At 43.8% G+C, this 10,277-nt stretch overlaps 1 long non-coding RNA gene across 2 annotated transcripts; it reads right to left on the reverse strand.

The window, feature by feature from the left end:
- Nucleotides 1–1,455: 1,455 nt before the first annotated feature.
- On the reverse strand, nucleotides 1,456–9,976 carry LOC135486863 (uncharacterized). Of its 2 annotated transcripts, none has more exons than XR_010446748.1 (5): nucleotides 9,698–9,976; nucleotides 7,380–7,521; nucleotides 4,823–4,988; nucleotides 2,716–2,918; nucleotides 1,456–1,769 (listed from the first exon to the last, which is right to left on the reverse strand). It is a non-coding gene; the product is annotated as an uncharacterized LOC135486863 (long non-coding RNA). The 2 variants fall into 2 exon arrangements; XR_010446749.1 differs by having other exon boundaries at nucleotides 7,380–7,524.
- Between the last annotated feature and the right edge of the window lie 301 nt (nucleotides 9,977–10,277).

A 10,277-nucleotide genomic window follows, 5' to 3' on the forward strand; every position in this document is an offset into this window, starting at 1 on the left:
TTACAGAAAAGGAAATGTTTGCGTTGGTACAGGGACTTCGCCATTTCAAAATGTTCCTGGCAGGAACTCATTTTTAGCTCACCTCTTAGCAGAGGTGAGCTTATCCCATACCGTGGCGTCCGTCGTCCGTCGTCGTCGTCGTCGTCGTCGTCGTCGTCGTCGTCGTCGTCGTCGTCGTCGTCGTCGTCGTCGTCGTCCGTCGTCCGTTAGCAGGGCACGTTTCGTAACTGTCAGAGCTATTGAGTTGAAACTTGGTACACATGTACCCTTATGTAATGACACCTGGGAGACCAAGTTTCGGTCCGATTCGTTTCATGGTTCGGCCACCAGGGGGCCAAACGTTAAAAGTGAAAATATGCAATATCTCCCTTAATAGTAGTCGGGAAATTTTGAAAAAAATATGGTAGGTACTTCTAGCAAAGGTGCATCATATATCCTCCGGGTTTTTGATTTGACCTCCTTTTCAAGGTCACAGAGGTCAAATGGTGTAAATTGGCCGTTAGGATGTAATGATGGCACGTTTCTAAACTGCAATGACTATTGATACCAAATTTGGTACACATTTACCCCTTAGTCAGGTGATCTCAGGGACCGAAGTTTGGTCCAATATGATTCACCACTTGACCACCAGGGGGCAAAATCCAAAAACCTTAAAAATGTGATTATTCCTTAACTTCTTGCCCGATTGCCACCAATTTGATATCATGGGTACATCTAACCACCATACAGTATATGTCACACAGGTTTTTAATTTGACCTTCTTGTCAAGGTCACAGAGGTCAAATGGCGTAAATTCGCCGTCGGGCCGTAACTATGGCACGTTTCTTAACTGCAATGACTATTGATCACAAATTAAGTACACATGTACCCCTTGGTCAGGTGATCTCAGGTACCGAAGTTTGGTGCGATCTGATTTGCCGTTTGGCCTCCAGGGAGGGGGCCAAATCCTAAATTCTTCAAAATGCCATTATTCCTAGTAATGACTTGCCCGATTGGCACCAATTTTATATCATAGGTACATCTAATTCTAACAACCATTCAATGTGTCACCCGGGTCTTCTTTGATTTGACCTACTTTTCAAGGTCACAGAGGTCGAATGTACTGTAAATTGGCCATTTTGGGGAAATTGTAATTGCTTGGACCTACATCAAACCTAACACTACATGACACAAGACCATGCTCTTTATCCATCTTTCCTCCACATGAGGTGAGCACAATGGCCCTGGCCATTTCATTGTTTAGTTAAAACGGATCACAAAGCTCTTACCTATCTGCTACAAAAAAGAACAGACTCACCAAAATTAATGCGAATGAGTCTAGCCATACAGCAATATTTACTTGATATACTCCATGCAGAAGGCACTACCATCCCTTTGGCCGACCTGTTGTCCAGGCCAAATGAGCCGGGGGTAAATAGTTTGGAAACTCCTGACAGCAGTAAATATCCAGTTTCCTTAGATTCGTTACAGGCGGCACAACACGAAGATCCTGAATTGAGACACATAATCCAGTATTTGGAACACGGCACGTTGCCTCAAGATAGGTCCATTGCATCAAGGGTAGAAAAAGAAGCTGATAAATATGCCCTAGTGGAGCAGGTATTCAAACGAATTGTACAGCTTCCCACTAAACACGGTCCGAAAATCTTGCATCTTACGGTTGTCCCTTCGAAACTGGTTCCGCAGATTCTCGAGTTTTCTCATGATCAGCCGATGGCGGCGCACATGGCGGCAGCAAAAACGTATGACCGCATTCGGTACAAGTATTTCTGGAAAAATATGAAAGAAACTATACAAGAATGGTGTAAAACTTGCCTCCCGTGTCAGGCTCGCTTCCCATGCAAACATCGCAATTAGGGGAGGTTTTAGTGATTGATGTAAAAGGACTTCTCACGAAATCATCCCAAGGATACCTTCACTGTCTGGTTATCATGGATCATTTTTCAAAATACTGTTGGCTTTTCCCCTTGAAGTCAGTTCAATCGGAGGAAATTGTAGATATATTGTTTAATGAAATTGTCTGTAAGTTTTTTCCACCCAAGAAAATACTCACTGATGGCGCTGCCTATTTCACTGGTAAGAATATGACTCAGTTTTGTCAATTGTGCAACATTGTTAAATCAGTAGGATGCAGTTACATGCCCCAGGTGCAAGGGTTAGCTGAGGTTTCCAACAAGTGGATTGCTGCGGCGTTAGCCAAATATGTTTCCCCTGACCAACGTGACTGGCCTCTTTTCCTAGCTCCACTTGCATTCGCATACAATACGAGTATAACCAAAGCCACGAATCAGATCCCCTATTTCTTAATGTTTGGACGGATGCCAGTAACTCCCTAGATATAGCCTTATCTCCTGAGCTCTCGGCAGTAAAAAGCGTTGACAATTATATCAAAACCCTCCTGAAAGGTTTGGAAGTTGCACAAGAGGAGGCACGGTTGAGGCTACAGCAGTCACGTAAATACATGAAACAGCGCTTCGATCAGAAGGCTGTTGAACCGGGTTGGAAACCGGGCGATTTGTGTTTACTGCTGACCCCTCGTCAGAAGGCGTCAAAAGGGCTCTCGAAATGTCTTTCTTCAAAGTGGGTGGGTCCATATTATGTTATGGAAGAGGTGCGCCCGAAAGCCTTTCGTTTAAAAACTATGCAAAATACAACCCTGAAAAATCTTATGCATCCGGATAGGATGAAACGTTATTTCTGGGATGATATGCGTACCTTTGAACCTTCTGACATTCCCTGTGAGGGTGAACCTCTTGCTGAGGAAGACATTCCTTTCAACCATCGGGAACCTGCGCCTCTTCATGAAGAGACGGACGGGGGTCACCAAACTGAACTCCAGGCAGACGAGGTGGGTAAGCAGGCTTCTTCTTCCGTACAAGGGGAAGCTGGCAGCAAGGCTGCGAGTAGTGAGTCTGAAACTGATGACATATGAAATTGATAGAATCGTCAAAAAGAGAGAACGAAATGGGAAATTACAGTTCCTGGTGAAATGGAAAGATTATGGGCCCAAACATAACTCTTGGGTAGACCAATCGGCCGTTGTTACCCCAGGTTTGGTTCAATCGTTCCTAGATCAACCTAGGAAGATTAAAAAGGGGAAAAAGAGGAACTGGTAGGGTTTCCAAACGCGGCACGCTGTTTTCCTTTCAGAAACTTTAACTCTTCCTTATCGTTTCAGATTACCATTTGTCGGTTTTGCTGAAGTCAATTCTTAAACGCACTCCTGACCAGTTTCTTCCTTCTAAAGGTATGAAGGCTCAGTGTTTTCTTTTATTTTTGGGCCTAGTACTAGGGCTGCCACCACTGGTATTTCTGGAGGACGATGTCGTCCTTCGCGCTTTCTTTGGGGTGGTGTTCAAAAAGAAATCTATGATCAACGTGGCCGAGTCCACATGGTTTCAGACTTTTCAAATTCCTATCCCAAACCTATCTAACCTGGTTTCGGAGATTAAATTTTATGATTGTGTCACGGACGCTACTACGTCCGGTTTAATGTGCAAGCGAATTCGGGAAGCAGCCCAAAATTTGAGAACAAGACGTACGGAAATGGTACAACGGGTACAGAAGTGGGTGAATGAAGCCCAGGAGCTCATGCCCGTCAAATGGGGTAAACCGCAACCGCGATCGAAAAGGGCTATTCTTGGCGGCTTAGGTCAAGTAGCATCTTCCATTTTCGGCCTAGTAACGGAAGCAGATTTCAATAAATTCAAAAACCATGTGGCACTCGTAACACAGCAAGTTGATCTAAATACAAATGAGATAAAATCTTTTGAAAAGGAAATGCATTCCGTAATGAAAGTGGTTTCAGCAAGATTGACAAATGCTATGGACGGTGTATTGGATAATCATAACCAAATTAAAATATTAAATATGCAGTTAAACACCATGGCAATTAAACTTAGAGATGTTGAGGCAGCAATTTCGGCCTTCGGCGCCGGTAGTCACTCTGGGTTATCTAGCCGATGTGGAATCCGAATATATATAACTGGGTGTTAGCTGTAAGGACCTTGGTCCAAGGTTATTTACCATTAGCTTTTGTCCCCAGAGACAGTTTACAGACCGTTTTGACGACCATAAGTCAGGGATTAGCCGCGCAATACCCTCGGTTTCATGTGGTTCACCCTGATCCTTTGTATTATTATGATATCAAAAATATCGTTTTTAGCAGGGATGATAACAACATATTTGTTTCGGTAAAGGTGCCGCTAGCGTCATCTGAATCATTGGTGCAACTGTATTCGGTAATCTCGTTACCGGTGCCTCTTAATCATTCTTCCACCGCAACATCGAAGGTGATGAACCCGTTTGGCAGAAAAATTGTGCGGGCAAACCAACCGTTCCAGTGCCAGCGAGCAAGTTTGCGATCGTGACCCTTGGTTGTGCATGCGGATTGTCGTCCAAAAAGTTTCATATACCCGCACAGGTTTCTACGTGTGATGCAGCCAGCCAGGGTAAGATGGTCTATGAACATCCCATAAATTTGCCCTTGCTTTATCATGCATATCCACTTGAGGATGTTATGAAATATGCCGTAAACTCGGTGCCCTTGAAAACTCCACCTTCCATCGAGATACCGCCCATTAACCTGAACGAGATGAATTGGACAAATATTGCCGCCAACGATCAACAGTTTCAGGCTTCTTTAAAAGCCACCCTGGACAGTGGTACCGAACGGGCCAGCACATTTGCTACTAAGGCAGATTTTCTGGCCACTCAGTCTCATGCAACGGTAGGCGGGGGTAGTGTGCTACCAGGGTTTGGTATCTCGTTTCAGGTAGTTAACTCGGTTTTAGCGGTATATGCCGCCGTAGTGGCTACCTACCTTCTGTGTAAAACGTGCGGTGTGCGGGCGCCAGCTATTTTCACGGTTGCTACCTTTGCCCAGGTACCGACGACTAATGCAGGTCCAATAAATGCTACTTTCTGGAGTTTACAAGCGGGGTCTGAAGAAACCCAAGTTCAAGCTCTTAACCAATTTCACCTCGATTCTGAAAATATAGGAAATTTTACTCAACAGGTTGAACAGGCCATTGGGGCAGTAAACATTGAGATAAAACTTTTGTCGTCTCTCGTGGCGATAACAGGTGTAATCTTACTAATCCTTTTTCTTAAATATGCAGAAGTGCTTATCTATTATTTGTTGGGCATAAGTCCAAACTGTTTGGTGATCGAATTTAGTTCCGGTCACATGTCAAAGTTCCTAGAAGTGCCTCAGACTTCCCGGTTGACAAATAAGACAATTTCTTCAATTAAAGATGTTGGAATTACCGTGCATCCAACGTGCCTCTCTTTGAAACTAGCGTTGGACTGGGAATGTTCTAGTGAATGTAGGTTGCCCACCGAAATGGAGCTTGGCGTTTTCCAGTGCGGGAAAATACGACACATAATACGGAGCACGTGCCAAGTCCGTTTGTACTACCGCGTTAACTCCAAATTCCTAGTTATGTTCTGCGAGAAAAATGACCTCTTGGGTCCAACCAGTTTTGTAAATGCCATCTTAGTGGATAGGGCAACCAGCATGTCCAATCTTAGGCAACCTGAACCAAAAATATATGACAGAGGGGTCGGCCCCACGGCTCCGTTGTACCCATCTCTTCCTCTCGCTGACTGATAAAACAAATATGGGTGCCGACAAGCTTCATTTCGTCAGGGGGCTTCGTTTATCGTTAAATAAGACCAAGTGTATAACAGCTTTCTTTTCTTCCTCAGATGGCGACTAATGGCTCCACGACGGCAAGAGGACCACGGGTGAGCCTACCCGAGCTAACGAAAAAGCAGCAAGAAACTCTTTGCCGCGCTTCCGGCTATGTAAGCGCGGTCTATCGTTTTAGGGGTTTGCAGGGCCAGTCCGTGGGGACCTAACCCATCACGATTGGCCGGCGGTGGTGTCCGGTGTCGTTTTTATACAACTGTTGAAGTATTTGCTACATCTTCCCACATACTTTGGCCGCTATCCTCTATATGACTATTTTGAGGCGGCGTTCATATTAGACAGCCCCTCATTACAGCAGACTGTCTTCCGACAATATATAGAGGGTAGCATCAACGTTTGTTACCGTAGGGTTTCGGAGTGGCCGTACACCCAACTCCAATGTCAACATTTTGACATGATTCGGCAAGCCGTGCAGCAGCATCTGACCTTACAAACGGCGGCGTCCATTTTGACCAGTCTACTAAATTTGTTCGGGGTTCACAACTCGTTTACACCAGCTATTGTAAAATACATTTCAGAAAAAGGGGGGATGTCTCGCTCTCATATTTTTGGGTTAGTAGATCGTTCGGGAGTGGGTAAAGGCCCTTTCGTGGCAACTTCTCTAAACAAAGAGCTTCGCCGGCGTACTAGACACCGAGCTCATCTATTTCAAAAATTTTTATATGGAAAGACCTGCGCACGGTGCGACAAGTCGTATACGGAGTTGGAGTCGTTTTACCATCCTCAGCCCTCGGTATATTTTATGCCATGTTGCCATCACGTAATGCATGTCAGATGCGTGATCGTATTAGTTTGGCACATGTTTGACACTGTCACAAAGCTATTGTGTCCGGCCTGTGGTACCCATTTCGGTTATAGAAGGCATGGTCCTCTCGCTGTGATAGCGGGGAGGTCGGACCCCCAGGTCCTTGCAAAGCGCGAGGAAATTAAAAAAAATTGTCCCGCCCCACCTAGGGCATTTATCAAACATTTAAATTATCGACCATACACGTGGCTTGCCAGCTTGCTAGATCACTTTACTCCCACAGAGGAGGAGGAAATGCCTCCTCTGGTCGACATCGATGATGTCGACTTTTAGAGCAGTACTCTCTGTCCATTCACCATATTCCTAGGATACGTTTAGCGTCACACCATATATCATATATATATTATACATACTGGGCATCGAGCGGTAAATAAGGACAAGTGGCGAAGCATAAGATTGGGAAACAGCTGGACTGTTTTTCCTGAGTGAAAGCTTCAGCCTCGGTCCAAAGCAAAATGAGGCCACAGTTATGCATTGACCAGCGTATCAAATTTTAAAGGCAAATATGGGGAATAGCTCCTGGTGACTAGCGACGGCTGGTCATTTGGTCGCTTAGGAACCAAAGCCTGTTATATTATCATCACTGTGTGATGGCTACGTGGTGAGATGGAAGAGTGATAGTTATTTTGGTCTGGATTAACATAGCAAGCGGGTTCGCCGCGTCGTAATTGTTTTTGGGAAATATCGTAATAATGGTAACAGTGGTAAACAAGGGTGTCCACGGGCTGGGCGTCATCTTCATTTCAAAAATAAAACATTTTCTAATTTTTTTTTGCTGTCAGACCTACACAAAAGTGTAACCAAAATTTCAACCCGTTTTAAAGTAAATATTTTCGGACACCACGGCACCGTTTCTCTTACTTGGTCATTCCGGGCTCACCGGTCGGTCCTTTTCGTCTTTCTCTCAACCAAATGCTCCTTCCGAATCTGAAAGCGGGGAGCGTCCAATATCCAGGGTTCATCTTGGTCACGGCGAGGAGGATCCATCTTCAACATTCAGTCGCTGCTGCAACGAATTACTCGTTATAAGTCTTATACACTACGTTGGGAAGCCGTTATACTCTACGTTGGAAAGCTCTTGTCTGTTACGGATGCACTGTCATACGGGTACGTGCGGATTGTCAAACGGAATATGACGACTACGGCGGGTTTGGATTACCGAACATTCTTCAGAAATAGACACTGTACTTTGATTATATAAACATTTATATTGCCTGTGATGGAAGCAAATGATTGTCAGGACCAAAGTCATCTTTTCCGACTTGCGGAGGATGCAACTCAGATTATTTTGTTTGGACCAAAGTCATCCTTTTCCGACTTGCGGAGGGTGCATGCAAAATTATGGTTTCTGATCCCTGTAAGGTGTATAGTAGTTAGATCTTAATGAAACTGAAGGTAATTATAATTGTTTTGGGTTTTTTCAGCATAGATTGTCGCGGATTAAGCATGCCGGAGGTTTTTGTTTTGTTTGTGCATTACAAGACACTGATGACGGTGACCGTGTTGATAAATATTTTTTTTTGAATGAAAGATATCTTTCGAGAGTAACGTATGACTTTTGATAGTACTATATGTTTGGTGGTTTGCCAGTTTAATCGAATTTGTAAATATAACACACTATTGTGTCATACTGATAACCATATAGGGACATATAAAGACATCTTGCGTAAGGTTCACTAAATTTGTGACCTTCTAGGTCAGATTAACTCGGAGCCTTGATACTTGTAGGCTATGCATTAAGTTTGAAGTTATCTTTAGTATATGCTATATGCATTGATATATCGTATTCAAATCTTTATGGTAACAACTCTCGGGACAGATATACATGTGGTTTATTTCGCAAGCCAAGGGGCGTAGGGATATTCGGGGCAATTGCATGTCTCGTGTTGATTAAGTGGTCAATGTAGTGGTTTGTTGTTAATTTGCGTGGAGGCACGGCATTATCGTTTATTATTGATTGTCGCTTACGTTGCCTCCTAATGGTTGAAGCAAAGACAACTAATATCTTTTATAGGCCTTGGTCGTTGATAATTTTTTTTCATATGTCGCTACTCAGGGTGCATCCTTGCTTTCAGCACAGGCTGGTGAATCATTGTGTCACCATTACTTTTATTTAATAGGATTGTTGTGGCCATTGGGGTCAAGCGAGTACCTATTAGCAGGATAGTTTTTTGGGTGTAGAGGAAGAAACCAGCTAGGGAATGTATGCTGGACCCTACAGGAGGAGGTCGGGCGGTTGTTCCACCTGACCGTTTCCTGATATCTACGCACTGGTTTCTTGGCTATTCATGGGGATTGCCAAGGCAAGAATTGTGTCTGTTTCGTCCTTAACACCTGATTCGGGGCCTCATCGGAGTTTGTTTTTTTTAATCTATATATAGTTGTAAAATCAGTGGTTTGCCTTTAAGAGTGTTCATAGCATGGGCTACGCGCTCTTGTAGCGATATCCTCTAGGAGTATGAAAGCAAAGTTCTAGAAGGCAGACTCTAGAGGATATTTTTACTCTCGTTCAAGGGAACGGAGTAGGTTTCAGGCAGGAAGTAACCGGACCATTAGTGCAGATTGCGTGATTGCACTGGCTTAGTTATGACACAGCTGAGTCATGGTCCTGGATATTCCATACAATGGGCAAACCGAAGAATATTTACGGCGTTTTATATTTTTCATAGACCGGTTTGTCTAGGGTAATGGACCTGATTCGGGTTAGATTTGGGGTAAAAAGAATTATGGAATAGTAGCACAATATTTATTAGTTTTTTTTTTGGTTTTTTGGTAGTTTTTCTTGTCAAACTCCAGTTGATTGAGTACTTTGGGTTACTTTACCCAGTGTTGGTGAGGTTACGCTGTCATGTGTTAAGGGTCCGCTTCATTACGGTGAAAAGGATAGAAATGATAAGCATATTTTAATAATAATGGTGTGGTTGAAGGACGGTTACCTGAAAGTGAAAGGCCTGGGTACGGGCAAGTAACATCGAGTTCAACCAATAATTTTTTTTTCAACGTTTCAGTGTCTTGCACAGGCCGAATGTGAGCCGAGATTTGTTTGTTTCCTTTCTCGTGAGTTGTCACTTACATGTATATATATTATGAATTTGTCAGGGGTGAACGCAACATTTTCGGTATAAGTGATTAATTTTAACAAGGATGCAGTACATAGAGAATCAGAAAATTGTACTTACCATATATAATTTCTGGGTAAAAATGGTGAAAGAACATGGCGAGGCGTGTGCGGCGTTGAAAGGTCGTTCGGGTTTTTATCACAACTGATTATCAATGAACCTTATCTCTTTTTATTTACTACGGGTCACACTGTAACACCGTTTGTCATTGGGGTCACTGGCGATCTGCCACTCACAATATTTTCATTATCGGGCAAAACTTTCTCAGTCTGGGGACAGACTGGTCTTTTTCGAGGGGGGCATGTACCGTGAAGCCCTTAAAAGGTAGGCTTCACGGTGTTCATAGGGTTAACTCAATTCGTTTGAAGTCTACCGAACGTGCCTTATCAGGCTATTCGTCATTGTTCTTAGCCTTGATTAATATTATTATACAATATAAGCAGTGAGTCTAGGGGTCCGAGTCACGCGGAAGTCGGAGGATTGCGGTGACAGCAGTAAGTCCTTAAAGGGATGGCCAGTGATCTTGGCACAGTTAACGTTCCGATCATGGTCACCTGGTACGAGGCGTCCAATCATAGCTTCCCAATGGTCTTCAGCTACCAGGGGGAGGCACTTGACATTGTTAGGTCTCTCTCTGGAC

The sequence above is a fragment of the Lineus longissimus genome, chromosome 4 (genome assembly GCF_910592395.1).
Source record: "Lineus longissimus chromosome 4, tnLinLong1.2, whole genome shotgun sequence".
In the NCBI taxonomy this organism is placed as follows: domain Eukaryota; kingdom Metazoa; phylum Nemertea; class Pilidiophora; order Heteronemertea; family Lineidae; genus Lineus; species Lineus longissimus.